The sequence below is a fragment of the Pygoscelis adeliae genome, unplaced genomic scaffold, assembly GCF_000699105.1.
Source record: "Pygoscelis adeliae isolate BGI_AS28 unplaced genomic scaffold, ASM69910v1 Scaffold10, whole genome shotgun sequence".
Classification (NCBI taxonomy): Eukaryota; Metazoa; Chordata; class Aves; order Sphenisciformes; family Spheniscidae; genus Pygoscelis; species Pygoscelis adeliae.
In genome coordinates, this window is record NW_008824053.1 from 3,400,002 (window position 1) to 3,411,573 (window position 11,572).

An 11,572-nucleotide genomic window follows, 5' to 3' on the forward strand; every position below is an offset into this window, starting at 1 on the left:
ATCACCGATCTCCATCTGGACATTGAGCCGTTGACCACTACCCTCTGGATGTGACCATCTAACCAATTCCTCACCCACCGGACAGTTCACCTCATCAAATCCATACCTCTCCAGTTTAGAGAGAAGGATGTTGTGGGGGACCGTGTCAAAGGCCTTACAGAGGTCCAGACAGACGACATCTGTAGCCCTTCCCATGTCCACTGATGTAGTCACTCCATCACAGAAGGCCACTAGGTTGGTCAGGCAGGACTTGCCCTTGGTGAAGCCATGCTGGCTGTCTCGAATCGCCTCCCTGTCCTCCATGTGCCTTAGCGTAGCTTCCAGGAGGATCTGTTCCGTGATCTTCCCAGGCACAGACATGAGACTGACTGGCCTATTTTCAAAAAGCTCATTTATTTACAGCCACAAGACTGGGGAGAATGGGGTTATTTTATGCGTAGACTCTCTCTCTCTCTTGCCTCTTCCTGCAGCTCTACCCCGGAGCAAGGCTGTCCCTCGCTTTCCCGTTCTTGGGGTAGAGCATCAGCTGTCCAGCCCGTGGCTTCAGCTAGGTGGCTCGGGCAGGCTGGGGGACCGGTGGAAAGCCAGCATGACGCCTTACGGCTTCCTTCACCAACCGCTCGCTGGGCGAAGTAGAACTCTGCTTCTACTTCCTTTCTAACCCAGGGAAACAGTTTATATCAGTTTACATTTCCAAGGCTATCATGGCAAGGAAAAGTGCCAGAAAGTTACTTGTTTAAAAACGAAAGCCTACTTTACATGTTTAGCTTCTCCAAACAAACGCAGCCTACACCATGTTTTGAGAGGCCCAAAGTCTAGCTCTGCGCGAGTGAGAGAAAAACTCAGGGCCTAAATCTTCTTGAAATACATGTTGAGTGTCTGTGATTACCAGTGGAAACATGCCATAACACATGTCAATCTAATTTTGGAAGCAAAATGTCCAACCGGATGGCGTATTGCTAATTTTTCCTCCTTCCCTGCAATTCTCTGCAAACCCTGTCATTCCCTCCATCTCTCCATGTCTGCAGCCATCAGCAGCGCTGACGCCTGTACATTTAGCATTCGGGCGAGCTTGACAAGAGCCAGCACTTCTGATCGATGCCAGTGCTGCCGAAGGAGATCTTGATGAGATTTACAGGATTTACAGGAGTTTGCGCCTTTCTTTTCTCTCCCTCTCCCTAACCCCGTCTCTGCGAAATGTCCCAAGCCATTGTTTTCTGTTTCTCTCGCTGTACCATTAACCTCATTAGCCACAGGAAACAAAGAAATCGAGACGGTGTTTAATATGCTGAATTTCCAGAATGACTTGCTGCAGCTTTTTTCTGTACACAACGAGAGGATGCCATCAGAGAAACTGAAAGTTTATCTAAATTAATCTCTGCAAATCAGAAATAAGAAACAAAGATAAACACTCATTAAAAAAAGCCTTATTAATTTCCTCCTTAACCTTGATTTTTTGCGAAAAGAAAGTATTTACAGTCTGTTAAACGGTCAAGATTTACAATTTCAGCATTATGCAAACCTATAGTTACATAGCAGAGATATTAAAATATTAACACCTTGTAATTTATTTGATTTTTTCAAGGAGCTGGCCGTCACTCTTTTAGCATGTATTTGTCGGGTTTATCAAGTTTAACAATTGTGGTGTGTCTCTGGACTATGGGGCTAATATAATTAAATCCTATTAACACATCAGGAATAAAATCCTTTAATAGGCACATGAGGCTTTGAGAGGCAGCTCATTCCTGAGCAGATTTAATATCCTTAAATTAAGCAACTGTGAATGGGAGGATGAATCTTATTAAAAACTTAAATCTGATTATATTTGAAAATTATTGGTTTCTTAATGTAATAAATTATCCAATACAGACTAGGACAAATAATATATCCTAGCTTCACATAACTCCACTCTATAACAAGTGACAAACGAAATTAAGAATGACTGTGGGGCAAAAAGGAAGGTCTTTTTATAAAAGTCATTTTGCATAATGAAATACTTAAATCATTTTAACAAACACTGGGGGAGGGGAGGGAAGATATATGTGCAGATGAGGGCATTAGAACAGGACTCATTTTTCCTCTTCAAAAAGGGAACGCAAAGACAGTCGGATTGGGGTTTTTTTTTCTTCTAAAAATGCCATTCTGACGAATTTGTTGTAAATTTTGAAAAGAAAAGCTGAAGCTTATGTTGGTGGGAGCTGATTCCTTTTCCAGAAGGCTAATGCAAATGTAAACCATCTGCCACACATTCTGCTGATAAAGCTGTACTTCCGAACAATGGACCAACAGCACTGGAATACTAAAACATTAGCTCAACACTAGGAAAAAGTTTTGAAAGAGATTATAACTTCCAGAAAATAGACTTCTTTTTACTGTTCTTCCACACAAAGTGAAATTATAGTCTGCATATATATGTGTGTATCTACACACATACATTTTCTTACCTAACATATACCGAGCATAAATCAGGAATACTGAGGAAGAGGTAAGGGTGTCTGTTAACAGGATCCTCTGCTAAGGTATAAATCACATTAAATCATTTAAGCAGAAATACCACAAAGCTTATAAATAGCATTGCTACTTTAAACGAAAACTGGAGATTACCATTAATCGTTGAAAATGCTTAGGTCTCATAACATTGGGTCATTGCAAAGTGTTAGCACGTAACAGCCAAGCGAGCAGCAGGTTGACAATCAGTAGTCTGAGGTCTTTAATCGGGACAGCGGACATGGTCCAAATCCTAATGAATCAAAGAGAAAGCCCCGGCGGATTTTTAAGCTGGTCCTATGTGACATGTGTGAATGGAAGAACTGGGGACCAGAGAGCTTTACTTTTAAATCAGGTTAACCGGAACGGTTTGTTAATGCATGCGAACAAAAATAGTTAACCTGAAGAAAACACCACAAAACCGCTTCTATGGAGATACTATAAATCTACACAACTGATTAGATAACATTCCCCAAAACGGTCTCTTACACTGCTTTGATGCTGGTAGGCACCAATATAAGAATCTGTAGTGAAAAAGTTTATATTTCTACCGCGTAATGCGGCAGCTTAGAAGTGTTCCATCATTTCACCGCTGTAAAATACCCTTGAGTGCAATCCAAGCTTAGCGAAGGTGACCGTGTGTGGATCCACCACCACAACAGACCTGGATATAATGTAACATGATCTTAAAATGCTAATGATTTAACCAGAAGACTTCCACTTCCACTAGTTCCCCCCGCTGCGTTAATTATCCAGGCGTCAAGCCGGGGGTGGGAGGACAAAGATAAAATTTCTCTAAAATGCAACACCAGTAATGGAAGAAATATTTTTCTTTTTTACGTACCTGCCTACTAGAGCCGATGTGTCAAACTGTAAGCAGGCAGCAGTAAAAGGAAGCCTCGATAACCCAAATCTCAGAGATATTTACATGATTCTGCAAGGCCACCTCCATGTGCGCTTCCGTAATTTGAATGTCTCCTTAGGTTAAAAGTGTCACTTAATTGCAGAAAAACAGATATAATTGTGACTTCTTTAACAGTAATTGTCTTGCTTTTACTAAAAATTGAGGCTAAAAAGAAAAAATGATTAGTCTTTCTGCGATTACTGCCTCAAGTTGTATGTGTATTTTAGATTACCAGCAATTTTCCCCCATTCTCTTTTATTTATTTAAGTAAAATAGCAGATACGTGCGTGTTCAATAAACAAAATAGGTTATTCTAGAATAAATAAAGTAACTCTCCCCCACCACCACCTTTGGTTGCCAGTACTCATTTCTCTTTAAATCTGAGGCAAAAAAAACCCCAAGTTCTGGTTGTTTCTTAGATGGATGACAGATTTTGTTCTAATTAATCTAGAGCACTGTGTATAGAAACGACTGCAAAAGCAAACATGTCTATTAACAAAAAGCAGTGATTACTGCTTGGCATTTAGCCAGTAACTCTACATAAGCAATGAATTGATGCCTGCAACTGTCTCGGTGCCATATGGGTTCTGCTGTAGCAATGAATTGGATCCAACGCAAGGTTAAGATGTGTCAAATTTAACTGGGGTTTAATTGATACTGGTAAAGAGGCTCTAAATAAAGAAACAGTGTGTGTGCTATTAGAAACAGGATGCATGTCAGCCTACATCCCCCAGCTTGTTGGCAACAAAACTATGCCGAGATATCCAAAGGAGTTTCCAAACTCCTCTTTTTTTTTTCCTTTTAAAGAAAAGAAATAGGCGGAGACAACAAAAACTTTAGGTTAACAGGTTTACTAGCACTTAACTGGAATTGAAGGACAGAACACTAATCAGGTATACAGCGTTACAGTCCTCATACGTTTCTGGGTTTTACATCCTAACAAATCTCTTTTCGCAGTGATGCCACTCATTTTGCCTGACTGAGAATCCAAGCTAACGTTTCCATTCATTTATGAAGAAAATATCCCTAAATTACATGAGTGGTGAGATTGCACAGCTTAATATTTGAGAGCCAGAAATGGTAAAGCTAGCTCCAAGAGAGATTATCTTTTCTTGAACAGCAACAAAATACTGTATGACCCCTAACCAGCCTCAGAAGCTGTGTATGATTGTTATTTTTGTTCCACTGACAGCTTTGGTGCAACGAGACTTTTATACAAAATGTCACGTACTTAAGAGTGTAAAGACCTGAATTGCTCAGTGGGAGTGGATTAGTGCCTGGCCCGGGAACCACGGAGCTACGGAGAGTTATTCCCATCCCTTCTGTGTTTGGAGTCGGCCGGCGACGATGGGGTGCCGCAAACGTCAGTGCCAGCCTCTCAGCCCAGGACCACGAGCCTGGCTGGCTCCCAGCCTGCAAGGGATCCCGCTCCCCCCGTGCCACCAAATCTCACCCCGAGTGGCAGCAACGTCCAAAAGAAATCCAGCACCGGTCACCTGCCAAGCCCCCCCCCGCCTCCAGCCGTCTCCGAAAATGCTGCAGCATCTAGGCTGCATCCAGAGCCTTCTCTCCTGTCCAGGCTCAAACCACGTCAGGCCTGAGACTCTAAAGAGCCGCTGTCCTCAGTGGCAAATCATAGAATCATAGAATCATCAAGGTTGGAAAAGACCTCTAAGATCATCGAGTCCAACCATCGACCCAACACCACCATGCCCACTAAACCGTGTCCCTAAGCGCCGCATCTACACCTCTTTTAAATACCTCCAGGGATGGTGACTCAACCACTTCCCTGGGCAGCCTGTTCCAATGTTTAACCACTCTTTCAGTAAAGACATTTTTCCTCATGTCCAGTCTAAACCTCCCCTGGCGCAGCTTGAGGCCATTTCCTCTCATCCTATCGCCAGTTACTTGGGAGATGCTGATATTCAAAATAACAGCCCCTCCCCCCGCAGACCTGAGCTGAGGAAACAGGGATAAAGTGACATAGAAAGAGGAATGGAAACCGCTGTTGGTTTGCAGCTTTCCCCTGCACAACCTTTCCTCCTTCCTCTCCCCCAGCGAGGAAGAAGATGGCAACAGGAACAACGCTCCTGAGTTTTCCACAGTTTTCAACATTAACTAAATTCTCTGAAAATAAAGATGACTGGCCCTTACCCTTCAGTTCTCACAGGATCAGGCCCAAAGGTACTGTGTATAATGACGGATGGGAGGCAGCAAAGACAACAGAGCCAGCCTCTTCTCGGCGGTGCCCAGTGGAAGGATGAGAAGCAACAGGCTCAAGCTGAAACACAAGGAACTTCACTTAAACATAAGAAAAAAAATATTTTTCCAGTGGGAGTGATGAAACATAGCAACAGGCTGACCAGAGAGGTCGTGGACTCTCCATCCCTGGAGATACTCAAAACCCGGCTGGCCCCAGCCTGGAGCAACCTGCTGCGGCTGACCCTGCTCTGAGCAGGGGGTTGGACTGGATGGTCTCCAGATGTCCCTTCCCATCTCAACCACTCTGCGATTTGGTGATTCTATAAATTAGCATCGTTTTGACACCAAGCCCGAGCTCACCTTTCATGATACAAAAGAATATTGATAAAGAAAGCTGATAAGTAAAAATATGGAACTGGGGTATTTTTTAAGACTCCCTGTCTTCCGTTTGTTACATTTCCAAAGATATACTGCTTCCTTCTGACTGTTCCTCACGCTCAAGTGGCAGCAGCCCATAAATATCTCTAGCTACCTTTCCTTAAAACTGCTTTGATTTACTTCCTTCAAAAAGAAAAAAGAAAGAAACCACCCATGCTGAGACCATGCTGAACCTGTGCTGGCTCAACGACATCCATCTTTCATATTTTAAATTTTGTTTTGGAATTAGGTCACCTCTTTACCTCGTATTCGAACAATGCCTGGTGTAGTGAGGTCCAAGTTGAAAGCCAGGATTTCTAGGCATAGCTCCACTAGCAGTAATAGTTACTTTATTCTAAGAACAACCCTGATATGTGAAATTCTTCAATAATATCCTTGCTTCTGCCTCCCAGACCAGTATATTTCAAGTTAGCGTTAATGACTAGTTTGGCATTTACACATCAAATGGTATCGAGCCTTTATTTGAGAGCCTTTAGTCTTTTTACCTTGACATCCAATTCTTGCAATATTCTATGGCTATTCTGACAACTTTTTATCGTAATGTTTTATTGTGCAACTAACTTATTTTTAATAATCATTTTGATGCAATTTTGGTACCTTCTGCCAGCAGTGGAAAATGTTTTCTAGTACTTGTAATGATTTCTTTTCACTTTGCTTTGCTGGCAATGTTCTGATCTCATAGGTAGCTTTCTGCATTGTTTTTAACCCTGCAGGGAGTAATGACTGTGTGATATATTCAGCAAAGGACCCATTTACAGTAAAAGGACATTGTTCCATTACTTATATTAAGAAACAAAGACAAAAAACAAGACAGGGAAATAGAGTAAAACCAACTGTATCTATACAGCTAATGTTTGACATTTGTCAGAAAGACGAAACAGAGTTGTTCTCTGCATGCAGACAATGGAATCAATACTATTCTACAAATAAACCTATGACAAAGAAGAAAAAGTTGTTCCTTGCTTATTAATGTTCCGTAATATTACGTGCTCTACATATTTCAAGCAAAATGCAAACGCCGGTCTCCTGCAGCAAGGAACACAACAACGAAAGAAGTATTTGCTACTGTATCTTTAATGCCCCGCTGACTGTCTTGCCTGAAAGCTTGATTTTCTTCCTCTCCGTCCTTTCAAACAACGCGTGTGTCTGGGAGACAAGATTGCCATGTTACTGCCAATTCTCTAATACACAGTCTTGTACACTGGAAATCAGTATGGAACACTGCACTCACATCTCCCCTAACTTTTTACAGCCTTTAAATTGCCAGTCTTCCGACTACGTTTCTTCAAACAATATTGCCATCTGACTGATATCAATCAAATGTATTGCCCTTTGATGTCAGAACTCACAGAGTCATCCCACTTGACTGAATTTTGATTACCCCTGTATTCAGAAAAGTAATGTGTTGTTCTTCAAGAAATAAAAAAAGCGTAGCCACTGTGCATATTTAATAAAAGTACTATTGGCTCCTGTACTACGAAAAGCATGCCAAAAACATTAACTTTGAGATTCCAACTTTGCGTGCAGGTTGTGCTTCCTGAGCGGAGGTAAATTTTTTATAGTGTAGTATGGAATGGAGAATAAACATTTAGAGATTTAACCTTTAATATCAGGTTTTCATCCATTGTGGCTCCCAGATTTCCCACTAGTCCTACAGTACCAGTACAGAAGGGGACGTGCACCCTGTTATGATGTCCGGTGCTATTCCATACGTATCGCAGCGGGGGAGATGCTACCACCCATGTTTTTTGGTTTTTTTCTTTTAATGGCTTGTACATGATTCAAAGAAAGAAGCCTTTGCTCAACAGGAGAAAAAAAAAATACCAGAGATCGGATTTCCTATTGTTTAAGTCAGATGCAAAAAACCTGCATTAGCAGAGGCACAAAGGAAGGGAGTCCAACTAAAAACCTCAAAAGCACTGATCATGATAACTGCTGCATTCAGTCAGTCCGTGTGGAAATTAAGAGAGACCTGATAGATTACAATGAAACATCACATAAGAAATGGTCTACGAAACTGTGCTGAAAACTAGAGTCATAACTTGGAGGTTCTCTGATGCTAGGGGTTTGGGGGGGGGGGGGGGCGTTTTTTGTTTTTTTTTGGTTTTATTTATGTTTTTTCTGTGCTTTACTTCAACCCCTGCAGTATTCTCTTTCTCTGTGTTCTTCTCTCTGCTGCAATGAATGCGTACCTTTCCCTCACCAAAATAATACGCAACTGCAAAAATTACATCCATTACTACCACACCCACCTCCATCCCTCCACCCTGCCAGAATGAAGGCAAGAATAGCAGATTTATGTCTGTAAGCCAGAAGAAGAAATTTCAGCAAAATTACCTTTGCGAGCAGATACTTTAAAAGCTGTCCAAACAAATAGAGCCATTGGCCACCTTCCAGTCTGAGGCTGAGCTTAAGTATGTGGTGCTCTACTCCTGAGCAGGAAAGAAAGACCAGTTCCAGGACATGAGATCAAAGATAGTCTAAACATATCGAAGAGAACTGTTTGCAGAGCAGGTAGAGACTAGCAAAAAACACTTTCTCCTTAAACATTTAAAGTGCTGAGGAGATAGGGAAGATTTGCAACCTTAAGAAGGAGGCAACCCAAGTCACCATCAGGTAGAAATGGTTCCCAAACCTGTGGATAACAGACCAAAAAGGTTTCGTTTCAAAAGCCCCCTTCTAAGAGATAGGACCTCAGGCAGCTAAAACTCTAATCTTTCCAGAGGAAAACATCTTTTGATAGTAAACTACTGGTTACAAAAAAGAAAAAAAAAGGAGGAGGAGAACAACCAACAACCTTCTGTATCTTCCTAAGCTTCCTTTTTGGTCATTTATGTAACTGAGTGGGTTTTAACCGTTCTTGACTTGGTTATTGGTATACCTGTGTTAGACTACGCACCCCAGCAAGCTTCTTAGACTCACTAAATTAGCACAGTTTCTAAGGTCTGTATTTCAGACAGTGCTGACTGTCTTTTGCTTATGTCCCTCACGAAAATTCAAGCCTTTTGCAATGCTTAGCTTTTGCTGCACTCTCGCTCCATCACTGTTGCCAATACATAAAGTTCCTTGGCACATCAGGGCAGACAAACTGTTTCTCTGGATGGCTCATTTTTCCAGAAATGACATGTGTCACAAAGCACCTCAGACTCCTTAAACCCTGCATTCATTCCCAGCCAGTCAATATATTCTCGTGCCCTTGTATACAACCTTCAGGCCTTGAAAGGAAGAAGAATTAACTTTTATAAAATCAGTCCTCAGTATTCCTAGCATAACTGACTGTACTGTCACACCTAAAGCCTCTGCTTCTTCAAACAGCCTCCTCACCCTTTTGCGGGGGGGGAAGGATAACACCTACTTTCTTAATTCTCACCCTCAGAATAAGCGTAATTATTTATGGAGGTAGCAAAACTCTTATGCCTTCAGGATTACGTCCCCCTTTTGCAGGAGACAGACACTGAACACTCACGGCATCGTTCTCCATTTCTGGGCCAGGCAAACTTCCCAGCCACTCTTCGCTGAGTCTGATCGAGCAACGAGACTTTCTTGAGGCTATACATAATTCTTAAAATTGTACTTTGAAGAATGATTTTAACTCAAAAGGGTGGTGGGGTTTGTGTTTTTTTTTTTTTTTTTTTTTTTTTTTTTTTTTTTTTTCAGTCTAAATGGCTTATGGTGACGCGTGTTTCTATTGGTCAGCTAAACGAAAAGATAGATTGGATCTGCCAGACATTACAGTACATGGGTAGTGCCGATCAGAAAAAAAGCAAGATTTACAGCTGTGTGGGTAGTTCATATCTCTGTTAGTCCTCTTTCTTAGTCTACATCCTCTAAGGCCATTAAAAACTTCTTTTGAGTTGTACTTATTACACAACTTTTAATATATTAAGAGAGAAATATCAGCATGAGTTTTCTTTGCTTCTTCAAAGCGCTGCTCTTGCAGACACACAGGCTCCCATCCCACAAGGAAACATTTCATGCATTCAGTATCCATCACAAACACTCCACTTACCATCCCACTTTTATTGCCTGGCTGAGCGCGTTTAAGGCAAAACACCGGGGAAAACGCCAGGCGCCGCGGTAGAGACCTCGGGAGCGGAGGCGAGCGGGGCTGGCCTCGGCCTCCTCACCGGGGACCGACGTGGCAGAGCCACCCCCGCCTCCTCCCAGCCATCGCATCCTGCCCCAGGGCAGGGTCCAGGCGCATGGCAAGGACGGGGGCGCGCCCAAACCGGGAAACCACAATGCTCATTGCATTAGGAAATGGATTTCCATTTGGAAGCAGAAAAGGCTGTACTGTTACAAGATCATTGTACTTCCTATTTCCCCAGCTCCTCACTGGCCCAGCCTCTCTCCTTTCTTCTCCCTTTTTTAATCTAGGAATGCATTTGCCTTTGACCATAAACAAAGAAGAATATAGAGAGAGCTCAAGCATCAAAATCCTTCAATCTATAACCACATGTATGAAGTGCTTAACAGCTAGCACGAAAGAGCTCCTGAATGACAGTAGGAAAAGCACAAATGTGACTGAAATGGCATCTGCAAAATTAAGACGCAAATCTTCGGCACTTCCTAAAAGCATCGGTTGCAAGAAAATTGCACGAGCGGTGCATTAGCATGGGGAGCAACCCTCCTCCACGTCACTGACAAAACAGCCCACTGGTGGATGACTGGTAGATTTTGCATCATTCAGAAAAAAAAAATAAAAATAAAATTGAATGGTTATTATGTTCTGGTCGTCTGTTAGAAAGCTGTTGGAAGACGACACCTGCTTTTCAGAAGAAAACCATGCTTAAATGGGGCTTATACCTCTTTAGTGTAAGTGATTAAATTGTTAAGGCATGCTCAGTCACTGTTTTTTCAGACATATTTCTTCTTTTCCCTTCTGGCAGCCTATCCATAAACCTGTTGTTGCAAATCTCATCCTTTGTAGGAGTCATGGTCTCCTTACATATAAGGCACTTCCACCACAAGGTCGAAATCATGATTTGGCTTTTCAACACTCCTGAAACACCAGTGTCCTGCTTCCTTCTTCAGCCCAATCCCAACCTCTTAAATAATTGAGTCCAAGTTTCCACATTATGTGCAAATAGAGCCGTTGCTATTTAAAAGAACGCCGGGAAATTTAAGACAGTATATTATTTTAGAACAGGGTCGCTGCTCCGATATTAATGACAATTAGGATACGCAGAGATATGCAGGCTATGGAGTGGTTTAATGAGGAGAAAGTCCATAACCTCCCCAGAATATGCTCTAGCCAGTGCAGGACAGGTATAAAATCCAAAAATTAAAAACCTACCTAAAGGCTGCCCATCCATACACAGAGTGATTAGCGGGGGGGTTGGTTGCAACAGCCAGTTCTTTACTATAGTCTACTGAGTCCAGAGAAATACGGAGATAATATGAAAGTTTCTTCTGGTGTTCTTAGGGAATTAATGGAAAACCTAGGGAATATAATTAATTAAATTAATTAATATATATATTAATAAATAATTAATTGTGTTCAGTTTTGGGCCCCTCACTACAAGAAGGATGTTGAGATGT